The sequence below is a fragment of the Mandrillus leucophaeus genome, unplaced genomic scaffold (assembly GCF_000951045.1).
Source record: "Mandrillus leucophaeus isolate KB7577 unplaced genomic scaffold, Mleu.le_1.0 Scaffold293, whole genome shotgun sequence".
NCBI classification, from domain to species: domain Eukaryota; kingdom Metazoa; phylum Chordata; class Mammalia; order Primates; family Cercopithecidae; genus Mandrillus; species Mandrillus leucophaeus.
Genome location: NW_012103065.1, coordinates 1,018,292 through 1,032,350, shown reverse-complemented (window position 1 = coordinate 1,032,350; position 14,059 = coordinate 1,018,292). Strand labels below are relative to the sequence as shown.

General features: G+C 37.0%; 1 pseudogene; it reads left to right on the top strand.

Annotated features, from left to right (window-relative positions):
* The window catches only part of LOC105543926, a 38,332-nt pseudogene extending 34,657 nt beyond the window's left edge, over positions 1-3,675 (top strand).
* The last annotated feature ends 10,384 nt before the right edge of the window (positions 3,676-14,059 follow it).

Genomic DNA, 14,059 nt, shown 5'->3' with positions numbered 1-14,059 from the left:
TTGGAAATATCATTTATTTTCTGGAATTTCTAATATATAGCATACACTGTGCTCAGCATTATCATACATTTGTTAAAAGATAATTTTCTGCAAAACACAAAATCATGACTCATATAGATATAAAAATGAACCCATGCTAAATAATTTATTTGCCTTATATGATATGAAGTTAACAGGTAGATGTTATAACTAGTTCAGAAAAAAAGAGCAAAATAGCAAAAATTATTATGGAATAAAGGAACGTGGAGATGAATTGCAAATGGAGACAAAACTAATTTTCCACAGAGGGGAGGAACTCAATTAAATCACTACCAGATAGTGCAGAATTTACTTATCTGTCAGCTACCTATAACTAAAAAGAGTTGCAAAATACATGAAAGACAATGAACAGGGCTAGAATCTAATATCCCAGGAAGGTCTCCTGTAAAAGATGCTTAGTTTTCCACTGTAGCGTAAAACAATTATTTAATACAACATGTAAACAAACTTTGTGAAGTAGGTGTTCCTTCTTTGTAGAAGAAAATGAAGCTTAAAAATTGATTGCATAACTTTTTTATATTCCCACAGTTAGCAAAGGCCTAATAAGGAACATAAATTGTGTGTATATGTGTGATACTGATAACTGTGATTTCTTTTCAATTTCAAAGGATGATTTTATCAGGTTCGTCTGTGCCTTTCTTTTTTTTTTTTTTTTCCTTTTTCAAAGCTGATACTGTCAGTTTACTTCCTGGGATCCAGTCAAAGTAAAACAATTTTGTTTCTCAGGGTTTTTACCTGCAGTGAACATGGCCATATCTCTCTAGTTATTTCTTAGAAGGAGAGATAATTTCAAAACAGCTAGGGAAGGAATGTGGACATCCGTCAGGCCTTGAAGTGACTATGAAAGGGCATAACAAAGATTCTTCCTTCCTCCTAAAGCAATGGCCTCCCTCTTTATATATATTTTCTTCTCTTGTATAATTACCACAGCCTCATTCACATTTTTCCTCTTTTATATTTTATCTCCCGCTCCCCCCACCATTTCTGTAAATTTTATCTCATCCCTGGTGTTTTTCCTCATTAGTCTGATTCTGCCATCCTAGCTCTGGTCTGAACCTGGCTGGACTTTGCTAACTTTGGGTGCACATTTGCTGTAATTAGCTTAGACAAGGGAGGCAAGCAGCAGAGGAACGGTGCTGAATCTCCTCGCTTTTGCTCAATTTAGTTACTATAATATTTTAAACTATGAGGCAATACCTGTGACATCCAGCAGGGTCAAACTGCATCCCTTCCAGCCCATACCCTTCCCAGGAGGCCACAAACACTCCACCATCTTCGCGTGCTGCAGGGGCTGTTCGGATAACCCCAATACTTCCAGTAAGATAGACTCTAAAACAAAAGTAACTATCAAACAAACAAGCATAGAGGATGCTTTTAAAAGGACACCAATGAATCTTTAAAAGAAAGGGAAGGGAAGGGTACATGTGGTCAAACTGCTCTTGAGGTTTGCATGTTCAGTCATTCTACAGAATTATTGTGTATCAATTATATGCCAAAGTCATAATTTTATGAGGTTACTGAGAGATTATTAAAATCTTGAGAAATTATTTCACATGAATCACCAGAGACTAATATAATAAAATATGAAGGTTTTAATTGGCACTTTCTGGAAATATCATCTCCTTCAATCCAGGTCACAGCTGGAGGAGGTAGACACTTGGCATAGCCAAGGAGCAAACTAGTCTGATGGGAGGAATTAATCATGGGACAACACATAACACAGCCAGATCACCTTCACATTCTAGTTTGCACTAAGAAAACTGTTGAACACTCACATTTTAAGAGGGCTCATCAGGAATTTTTATATTATTCAGATAAAAGACAAATATTTAGACAGGTTTGGAATAGACTTTCACTTTGTCAAGATTATATTGTTTGTATGTAATATATAGAATCAATCACGGTAAGGAGAAGAGTGATTTCAGGAAATAATGTAATCAAACTATTATATCCTAATTCAGGGAGTTATTTCTGTTAGGGAAACTGCCTGAGTAGTATAAAGAAACAACGAAAGGATCTATTCACTGTTTCTTTTTATAGACTCTGTGAAATCAGTACCTTTGTGCTATGACAATATTACCTTGAATACTTAAAAATATCAAATTAGTTGTTTAATAATCAGATGAAAGCTTATTAGTCAATGTTAGCTTTAGAAAGCCTTTAGTTACTTCAAGAGATACTGAAAGGATATCTTTGACTGCAGTGTTGGTGTGGTAAGCAGCTTCTAAGATGACTGTCAATGATCCACACCTCCTGATATTTATGCTATTTTGCAATCACTTTGAGTGTGGGAACTTAGTGGTGAACTTCTAATGAATAAAAGATGGTATGTCACTTAAATGAGATTATAAAAGACTGTGACTTCTACCTTGGGTGTCCACTCTCTCTCTTTCATATCGCTCACTCTCAGGCCAGCAACCTAACATATTATAAGCCATCTTACAGAGAATCCTACATGGTGAGTATTTGAAGTCTCTAAACAACAGCCAGAGAGAAATGCAAACTTGCAAACAACATGTGAATGAACCTTAAAATGGATCTGATTCCAGTTGAGTGTTGAGATGACTACAGCCCTGGTTGACAGTTTAGCCACAACCCTCTAAGAAAACTAGAACCAAAATTATCCAGCTAGGCCACTCTGGATTCCAGGTTCTCAGAAACTGTGAGATAATTATAAATGTTTGTTATTTCTATGCTGCTAGATTTTGAGATATGTTATACAGCAATAGAAAACTAATAGAATATCCTGTGTTACAACAGTATATTATCTTGAGTATCTAAAAAATTAATCAGACGATAGCTTATTAGACATCATTTGTCTAATAAAATGATGATAACTTGTTAGTCAACATTAGTTGCTTTAATTATGGTGGTTAGATTTGGAAAGTCATTAGTCTATTCAAAGGAATACTTTATAAATATTTAGATAGTAGCATTAGTTGAAAAGTATAGGAGTACACTTTCTCTTCCATGCACTGGTGAAGTTCCTGTGTTGCCAGGGGCCACCATCCTGCTCCTTGTTATTGGTACTGTAAGAAACAGCCATACCCAATGTCTCGTTTCCACCGAGGTGTTCCTGATGCCAAGATCCATATCTTTGGGTCGAAAGAAGGCAAAAATGGATGAGTTCCCACTCTGTGGCCACATGGTGTCTGATGAATATGAGCTGCTGTCTTCGGAAGCCCTGGAGACTGCCCGTATTTGTGCCAATAAGTACATGGTGAAAAGCTGTGGCAGAGATGGCTTTCACATCTGAGTGCAGCTCCATCCCATCCATGCCATCTGCATCAACAAGATGTAGTCCTGTGCTGGGGCTGAAAGACTCCAGATGGGTATCTGACGGGCCTTTGGAAAACCCCAGGGTACTATGGCCAGGGTCCACATTGATCAAGTCATCAGTTTATCCACACCAAGCTTCAGAACAAGGACCATGTAATTGAAGCCTTAGGGAGGGCCGAGTTCAAGTTCCCTAGATGGCAGAAGATCCATATCTCCAAGAAGTGGGGCTTCACCAAGTTTAATGCTGACAAATTTGAAGACAAAGTGACTGAGAAGCACTTCATCCCTGATGGTTGTGGGGCCAAGTAAGTTCCCAATCACAGCCCTTTGGACAACTGGCAGGTTCTGCACTCATGAAGGCTTTTGGAAGCACTGTCTCCTTGGGCCATGCCAATCTGACTTATGCTTACTAATAAATTCTGTTTACTGGCCAAAAAAGAAAATAAAAGAAAGAAAGAAAAATAAAGAAAACAATAAATACTCATCTATTACAACTTTCCATCAAACTTCCATAAGTGCTGAAAAAAATGTTGTATCTCTACCTGACACCAAAGGATTGTGTTAATGAGTTTGCTTACGTTCATTTTGGAAAATAAGTAGAATCATCCTTTAAAATGGAGCGTATTTAAAAGAAAAGGGTCTTCTGTATGTATTTTAATATCAGTGGGTTGGTTACTTCTTTGTAGTTTTGATGTGGACTCATTTAAATTTAATTTGAGATCAATGCCAGTTGATGGATTAAAGACAGCTGCTTTCAAGAAATTTTCTCACGCTACCTTATGGGTGGTGCCATTCCTAAATTTCTGTAAGCAATCATGTTTCTTTTTCTAAGTAAGTATTTTAGGCCCAAGTAATATGCCACAGTTTAAATATGCTTATACAGCCCTCTTATTACATACAGTCAAACCACTTAAGCTTTCAGTTCAAAATCACTGTCTCCAGATCAATGATGGCTCAAGTTTAACACCCAAAAATTTACATTGATAATGATAAATTTTGGGCTTTATAACTTATTTCAAATACCGTATTACTTTCATTTGGCTGTGAGTTTAATCCCAGAGACAAATAAATTTGCTCATTTTAGAACTATGATATAGCAACATCCCAATTCAAGATGTGATTTTTTGAAAAAGGAATATAAGTTAGAGATCCATTGTATCATTTAATAAATTTTTCACAAAACAGTGGCACCTAGTGGTCTATACAAATCCTTCTCCCAACTGCTTGTAATTTGTCTTTACTCTTTAGTTTGAATCTGGCATTAATTGGCTACAGCTGGTTCAATTGCTCGTTAGATTCACTAGGATCTCTTGCTTTACAGATTCAAATTTTTGCCATATTAAATTAATCTTTTATTTTTTGTTTGTGTACTTAGCCTAATGTCAACAGCACTATTCTTACTATTTTGATGTCATTCTACCAGAAATCTTTGTATGTAGTTAGGGCTAATGAGTTACTGCCACTAAAATAGATGAATTACTTTAAAACATCAAACAAGAGACTACCTTAAAACAACAGTCTATAAAAAGAGATTCACTTGGCCGGGTAAGGTGGCTCACGCCTGTAATCCCAGCACCTTTTTCAGGCTGAGGCAGGTGGATCACCTGAGGTCTGGAGTTCGAGACCAGCTGACCAACACGGTGAAACCCCATCTCTACTAAAAATACAAAAAATTAACCAGGCATGATGGCAGCTCCCAGCTACTTGGGAGGCTAAGGTAGGAGAATCTCTTGAACCGGGGAGGCGGAGGTTGCAGTGAGCTGAGATCACGCCATTGCACTCCAGCCTGGGCAAAAAGAGCAAAACTCCATTTCAAAAAAAAAGAGATTCACTTTTGGAAGTAATAAAATTTGCCTTTTTTGTTTCTATAACAGAACTGAATAGTGTAAGCTATTTTAGCACTGCTTATCACCACTTGGTATTATTAGTATATGAATATTCTTTAAACCCACAGCCTAATAAACCTGTCTATAAACCTGACCACAGTGTATTCATGTTGAGAACTTCCTGAATTCTGCTCACTAGAAGAAAGATGTTGATATTATCTTTACTTTTATTTACTATGACCAAGTATGGCATGCACCAGTTTGGTTTAGGAAAAGCAAATAAAATAATATTGTCTTTCATATATTAAGAAGTTATTAGTAATAATTAAATATATTTTCCTATCAAATTGATACCCTTATAAAAATTTATCTGCATGATCTAGCCAATACAAGACACTGTAAGACTGCTTTCAAAATTTGTTTGAGAACATTTCGTTCCCTCATGAACCTTATATGTGAAACTCAGCTCTCACTATTACTGTACTCTAAAAATTATTTTAAATAAATCTGATGGAAACGAACTCAGAAGGCTATTGAATGGCAGTTATTAATTTAAACAAATTTATATTCACACCTAGTTCCACAATTGCTGTGTAAAACAAGGAGGAGTTCTGTAATATTCTCTTTCTTAATATGAAGGCTGGTTATACTTTATACAAATTTATTGAGCTATATAACTTATTTGTATTTGCATATTGTACATAATATGTATATTATATGTAAATAAAATTTACATTAAATGACTGATGGAGGTGAAAATGGAGAATTTTCTAAAGAAAGTTCTTCATATTATAAGCACTATTTCAAACCTTTGGGCCTAATGGATGATATTTATTGAACTAATGGTATTACAATCACTTAAAAAACATATCAAAATTTTTCCTGTCGGTATAATTTAAATAGATATTAATATTTATTTTTGTACTTTTCTTAAAAGAGCTCAATTATTTGTACGTAAAATAAATTGTACACTTTTTAATATTGATCATCTATTCCAGAATTTAGAATTACTCATTTAGTTAATACCAGATTGTGTCCAAAGTTGGGGTTTTAAATATCTTAGGTAGACTCATTTATTCTTGAGGTAGCTTTAAAACAAGTAACATTACCATTCAGTAGTAGCCTGCCATAAAATGTAGTGCCAAAGTAAGTTTTCCTTTTTTTTTTTTTTTCAGACGCGGGCTTGCTCTGTGGCCCAGACTGGAGTGCAGTGTCGCGATCTTGGCTCACTGCAAGCTCCGCCTCCTGAGTTCACGCCCTTCTCCTGCCTCAGCCTCCCGAGTAGCTGGGACTACAGGCGCCCGCCACCGCGCCCGGCTAATTTTTTGTATTTTTAGTAGAGACGGAGTTTCACCGTGTTAGCCAGGATGGTCTCGATCTCCTGACCTCGTGATCCACCCCTCTCGGCCTCCCAAAGTGCTGGGGTTACAGGCGTGAGCCACCGCGCCCGGCCAAGTTTTCTAACAACGATATTTTATTTGTAAATCTGTGTAGACTTCACAGCTAATTCACATACAAATATTATTCTAGTCAGCTGGGTCCAAAAATAATAAAAATGAAAATGGTAAAAAATCCTTGCTGCAGGAGTTCAAACTGAAACTTTATGAGGAAAAATATTATTTTATGATTAGATATTAAAAAGTCATGAAATTTGCCTTAGTCATCAACATTCTAAACATCAAAGAGATTGAAAAGTAAGGTTAGAGTAAAATGTAGTATCAGGTTATTTCTAATTTGAGAAATAATTTAGGAAATGAGTGAGAAACTCTAACTGTGAATATTCATAAAACAATGAACTGATAGTCCCAAATGCCTATGTATTTTCAAGCTATTCCTCAATTGTAAGCAACATATAAGTTGATATTCATTTAAAAAATAACAGTTATCAGATAGTATTGATTTTCTTTTCCTTTCTTTTCTTTTGAGATAGGGTCTCAGTCTGTCACCTGCGCTGGAGTGTTGTGAGGTTATCATGGCTCACTGCAGTCTTGACCTCCTGGGCTCAAGTAACCCTTCCATCTTGTCTGGAGTACTCTAGAGTACACTGGGGCTACAGATGTGCACCTCCATGCCCAGATAATTTTTAAACTATTTTTTGTAGAGATGTGGTCTCCCTATGTTGTCCAGATTGATCTCGAGCTCCTGGCCTCAAACAAGCCTCCTGCCTGGGCCTCCCAGACTGCTAGGGTTATGGGTGTGAGTCACTGAGCCTGGCCAGACAGTATTTCTAAATTACTGTTTTCTTCTTCTAATTAAAAAATTACTTGGAAGTATTGAAACGTAGATGTCAGTTCTTGCTGAGAGGAGAAATAAATTCCATTGGTGTTTAGGAGGCATTAACTATTAAATCTGCTGATGGAGTTATATGGGGGTTTGTCAAACACCATCCACATGTCTCCTCAGAGCTTCCTGGACTTGCCTAGCTTTCAGACCCTCTATTACTGTCCCCACCACAGCTACCACTGCAGAATTTGGGATCTCACTTCACCAGAGGCTGCCACAGGGACCAGGACACAACAAAGAGGTGCAGGCCAGGGCAAATTTTGACCAATAGGTGGTAAGAGACACAAAAGAGACAGCAGATAAATTTTCTATTTTTCCTGCCAATGGACTGTTTCATTACACAAGTTTTCCAGACATGTCATTTTAAGGCTTGTCAGATAGTGATAGATAATATATCCCCTTGCATTTTTTTTTCAATCTTCTTTGCCTCACTTTCTTTATCTCTCACTTTTAGTGTCCTAGGATTATACTTTCAATTAATTAGCATATTAATATATAGGCTTCCCTCCACCTAAAGAACCAAAATTAAGACAGGGATTCAAGCTAATAAGGAAAATTAAATACTACTAATCTAATCCATAGATGTAAAAAATCTTTAATAATGAAATGACAGGGTTTTGCCATGTTGCCCAGGCTGATCTCAAACTCCTGGGCTCAGGTGATCCTCCCACCTCGGCCTCCCAAAGTGCTGGGATTACAGGTGTGAGCCACCACACCTGGCAGGTCACTGGTTTTAACTAGGGTTATAATTAGTTAGCACAGGTTAATTTTTAACTACATCTACATTGTAACCTCCACTTTCTGCTAATATACCTTCCTAGAGTTGCCATTTATTGAGATAGGAAGACTGTGGACAATAGTTTTGTGTTGGTAATGGTGGTGGAGAGTTATTAGTAGTTCAGCTTTGGATACTTAAACTTGAGGTGACTATTGGTATTGGGCATCCAAGTAGAGATATAAATAAGGCAGTTGTTTATATGAGTCTGAATTTTGGAGAGAGGATCAGCATGAATGTATTAATGCAGGGACCCTCAGCATATAGATGGGATATTATACTATACTATGAGATTAGATGAAATCCCATAAAGACTGAATATTGACATGGGGAGAATATCTTGAAGGACAAAGTCCTAGAAGGTTTTCATATTTGGAGATCAGGTAATGAAGATAAAACATCAAGGAGACTGAGAAAGTGTCCAGAGGGAGAGAAAAACCCAGAGAATGGTATACTTTAAATGTCAAGAGAAAAAAATAATATTTCAAGGGGGAGAAAGTCAGTTAATGAGTTCAATAATGTTGACAGGTCAGTGAAAATAAAATGGACTAAGAATACATGCTGGATAGTGCAGTGTAAAGTATGATGGTGAATTTAATAGAAGCGTATTTTGTGAAAAATTGATTAGAAGATTTAAGAGCATATGGGAGTAGGGGAAGTGGGTACAGAAACAACACATTCAAGGAATTTTGGTACACAGGGAAAGAAAGAAAGGAGATACAAGTAGGATTTCAAAATTTTCAAAAGCCATTCTAAAGGTAAAGGATGATTTGGGGGATGTTTACACTGGAAGTTGGGAGACTAGTTGAAGGTGTTGCTGATTCAACCGAGCAACAGTGAAGGGCAGCTCTAAGGTAGGGGCAACAGGAATGGAAAAGAAAAAATGGGGTTGAAGACCATGTAGAAAGAAGACGGAGAAAGTGATGAATTGGATGTGTGGTCAATGAAGACAGGCAGGGCAAATTAGTATTTTTTGAAAATCTACTATGGATTTCATGTTATGTGCTTTTATATATTATATAGACAAAATGGATGAAGTGAGAGCCTGCATATTTGCCACAGGGAGGAGCCCAAGCCAGAGCAGAGGTGCAATTACTTCTGTAATTGAGGGATAGGAGCATTCGTGTGGTGGCAGATTGCCATTCAATCTCCCCCCACAAATCTGTGAATTTAATACTGCTGCCCCACTGTATTTTTTTTTTTTTTTTTTTTTTTGAGATGGAGTTTCACTCTTGTTGCCCAGACTGAAGGTGCAATGGCACAATCTCAGCTCACTGCAACCTCTGCCTCCTGAGTTCAAGAGATTCTCCTGACTCAGCCTCCCGCATAGCTGGGATTACAGGCATGCGTCACCACGCCCGGCTAATTTTCTATTTTTAGTAGAGATGGGGTTTCACCATGCTGGTCAGGCAGGTTTTGAACTGCTGACCTCAGATGATCTACCCACGTCGGCCTCCCAAAGTGCTGGGATTGCAGGCATGAGCCACCACACCCAGCTGCTGCCCCATTTTTATAGAAGAGGAACTTGAAGATCAAATAATGTGTTTTACACGCCAAAGAACACCAGTTAAGTAGTCCAAGAGCTATGTTTAAGCCAGATTGTTTTGGCTTCAAAATACACAGTTTTCTCATTCTAGATAGAATTCCTTCAATAGAACTAAAGGAGCAATAGGACTACAGGATTTCTGGCTTGACCAGTTAGGTAGCTAGTGGGATCATTAACGAAAGTATGCAATATTGGGTGGAGGTAAAGGATGATGTGTGCAGTTTTGGATATGACAGTTGTGAAAGACCTGTGATGTAAGCAATTAGATATGCACAGAAGCATTTGCACATGCCACTCCAGAGATCGAAAGATATCTCCTCTGATGTGGATACAGAGTCAGAGGCATTCATCTAATCTTCCAGTGAGAGGGAATAGAATTATAAGAGAGGAGGACTTACATAGAGCTTTGGAGATTAACCGTCTTTTAACAGAGGCAAAAGGGCTCACAGAGGAGACCAAGACTAATCAGATAGTTCAGTACACCATCAAAAGAAATGATTTTCACAGAAGGTAATAGAGAAGAGAATTTCAAAAGGATCTAGTACTTAACAGGAAAACGCAGCAGTTTATTTAAAAATGTGCATTGAAACATTTTCCTTGATGTTGGAAATTAGGTCATCAGGGATCCTTGAGAGAAAAGCAGTTTGTTGGAAGGATGGAGGTAAAAAGGAGCATTGGAATTTATTAGGACTACTCTTTCAAAGAACTTGTCTGAGAAGGGAAGGGCATATAAAGAGGAATATAGAGTCATACACCACTTGGATTTTTAAAGATAGGTTAGCCTTAAATGTAATTTTATTTTTATGGTTATTTTTAAAAAATCAAGTGCTAACTATGTGTTAATGTTCTTGCACTTTATACGAAGTGTTGTGTTTCCTTCTCACAAAACAATTTTTGAGGCATCCATGAGATAACTCTCCTTATTTTGAAGACAAGCCTAGTAGAGCACAGAAAGGTTAAAAACTTGCCCAAGATTAACTAGCTAGAGTTAGAGCCAGGATCAGACCCGGGAAGTCTGACTCAAGAGCCCTTGTATGTAACCATTGCCTCTTGAGTAAGAGTTAGGAGGCGTAGAGACGGAAAATCCTGGAGAAAGAAGACAAAATGAGTGGAGTGAGAGCCTGAGTGTCTGGAACAGGGAGGAGCTCAAGCCAGAGCAGAGGCGCAGTTACTTCTGCAGTTCAAAGAGGAGCGCATCAGCGTGGTGGCAGATGTTTCCAATGTAACTAGAAAACTATTTTTTTCTGCACACAAAATAGCTAATGTAAATATATAATTTTTCCTAACAGTTCAATTTTTTTTCAAGTTTATTTACTTTGTAAGCCATTTTTTTTCTTTTGTAGAAAATTTACTAAATACTAAATACCTATACTAAATACTGGTAACTATCAGGGAGACTTTGCATTTTCTGTTCAATAGACCAGTCTGTGCGTGCATATTAGTTATTGTAGCTTTATTTTACATTTGATTTATTTATAAAACAAATACTGAGCATCTACTCTGTGCTCGATGTGTTGTTTTGATATACATGATGAGTAAGATCAATAGACACATACATGCTCAGACCCCCACTTACAGTGTATTCCAGGGATCAGCAAACTTTTCTTTACAGGACTGTAGAGTAAACCCTTTAGGCTTTATGGAGCCATTCTGCTCTGCTGCAATCACTCAACTCTGCCACTGTAGCTAAAAGCAGTCAGACAATATGTAAATGAAGACTGTGGCTGTATTCTGATAAAAATTTATTTATAAAAACAGGCATGGCCTGCAGGCTGTAGCTTGCTGACCCCTGTTCTAGGCTGGCAATACAGTTATCTGGATGATGAACTGTCAAATAATAGTGAAAAAATATTTTGGAAGTGACAATGGAGATTTAAGAAACTTTACTTCTTTTTTTCTGACTGAACTCTAATTCCATGATGTTTGTGGTTAAGGTAGAGTAACAGACATCTTGGTTTGTCCCAGACAGTTCAGGTTTATGCCTATGATCTCAGCCTTATGATAAACAGAACCACCCCACCACGCTTTTCACTCTTTGAAATTTTCCAGTTAGTATGATAAACTGTACAGTTGCCCTAAATTTAGGAGCTAAAAAAAAATCTTTCTCAACAGGAAAAAGAAGCAGATCTCAATTAAGGTAAAGCTATGACAGGAAGATATAAAGGACATATAGGATTTTCTTTACTGAAGCAGGTTTTCCAGAGGCCATATTAGGAAAGGGTGGGAAGGGAGGAAAATTGGAATTTTTATTTATTTGGGTGCATTAAAAATGAAGGGGAAATAAAAGGGAGAATGGGAAGTAAAGAGAGTCTGGGAGAGGAATTAAAGCGATACACTGTTTTATTTGATCAATATTACATATGGAATATTAGTGATAGCTTGTTATGTCTCCTTTAAGAGAAGCCTAGCCGAGATTCTTGTTTTATACCTACTGGGAAGCAAGGCAAGTTTGTTCTTCAGGCAAAAGTTCACAGAGGAAATAATCTAATGAAAGAAGCTATTCTCAGAATATTTACATTCCTATTTTCTAAGTGTGGTTGGTTTTCAGAAAACATCTAGAGATTGAGATAAGCATTCAAATTTAGAATGTTTATCCAAACCAGGTCTTTAAAGCTACACTCATTATACGTATTTCCTGTTGATTTGTAAGTCCAGTATTTTCTCTCTACCTGCTGCCTCCTCTTTTCCTAGCAAGAGCAAATATCATCTCCTTGGTAAAGTTTTCCTGGTATTAGTCACTCTATCTTCTGTACTCCCCTATGACACTGAACTCACACATATACTTAGAAATAGATTTGCTATGAAGAAAATGATGCTTCAGTTTCAGGGTAAGCTCCTTTGGAGCCCTTGCCATGTGTTCATATGGGTATATGCTTTTGTGACTTTAGCAAATGTAAGAGTTTTTTAAAAACTGCCATTGGATAAGTCACATTGCTTCTCCTATTTAACACTCCCTAGTGCCTGTGGTCTGGGGGAGGCTACAAGCATTTCTGGGATCTAAGGCGATACACTGAGCATGGAATTAGGAGGTTGTGTTTACGTGCTTTAAGTCATTTCCAGGTGCAGTTGTGTTACTGCTGGCCTAGCAGTTCATGTAGAAATAGTTTCCAGGAGGACTCCTGCTAACTCCTCTGCTGGTTCACTCAGCTTTTTGAAACACCCAAGAAGTGCAAGTCAAAGGTTACGTGATTGTTTGCAGGTATCCTTTACGCAAATTTATACGTATGAAAGAGAAAGAAGGAGGATGCAGGATTTGTCTTAGGGGTAGGGAGCTTCCTTAGCTGAGGTCACAGCCTTCTCTGGGAAGCCCGCATCGTGTGACTAAGGCAGGAGAGGTAGACGGCCAGCATGGGACTCTTCCATGGGCTACCACTGGCCTGGCAAAGGCAATGTTAGGACTGCTTGGCAATTCCACTCGTTCTGCAGCCCAGTTCTGCTTCCTCTCTTTCCCTTTCACAGTTATTACTCTCTAAGAAACATCTTACACTCCAGTCTCCTCCTCAGCATCTGCTTCTGGGTAATCTAATTTATGACAATGATCTTGGTTTGGCAAATTCTGTTAAAAATAATTTTCAGATAAAAGGTAAAATTATGATTCTCATGCAGATGTAATCATGAACAACATGTTAAATAAAGTGTTTATTTTACTCATGGTATTGGGAAACCAAGCAGATGTTAAAATTGATTTAAAATGAAAGTTAAAACAGCCAAAAGTAATATAGCTATTTAGACAAATTGCAACAACCTTTAGTGGCTATAAATGACTTCCTACAATTAAAAATTAAACATAATATTTACTCTAATATTTGCTTTATTATTCAAACATATGCTTTCTAATAGAAATACAAACCTAATCAGACTTATTTAAACAATTACATAGAAAAATATGATCAAATTTAGTATCCTTGAAATATAAGTACTGAATTACATATTGACTAAACTAAAAGCATGTGGAATATAGATAAATGCATGATAATTTAGAATAATATTGTCAACATGTTAAAAATGTATACAATTGTGTCTGACCAGATATTTCTTCGGGACACAATTCAATTTTCTCTTGCTATAGGATTACAAATTCACAAATGGGATAAGGTGTCTATTGAGTCATTTTCAAGTCCAATTAAAAAGGTATAAATTCTGTCATAATTAAAACTTTTAGAAAAACATGTCTCAAGTCTTCTGGAAATTTGTGGACTTTAATATTTTATAATATTATTGCTTGAATTTTCCAATTCAAATGTTTGAAGTGTGACAACAGATCTAAAATGATTGATGCAAGTAAGTTTAAATGATGTGTTTGATATTTTA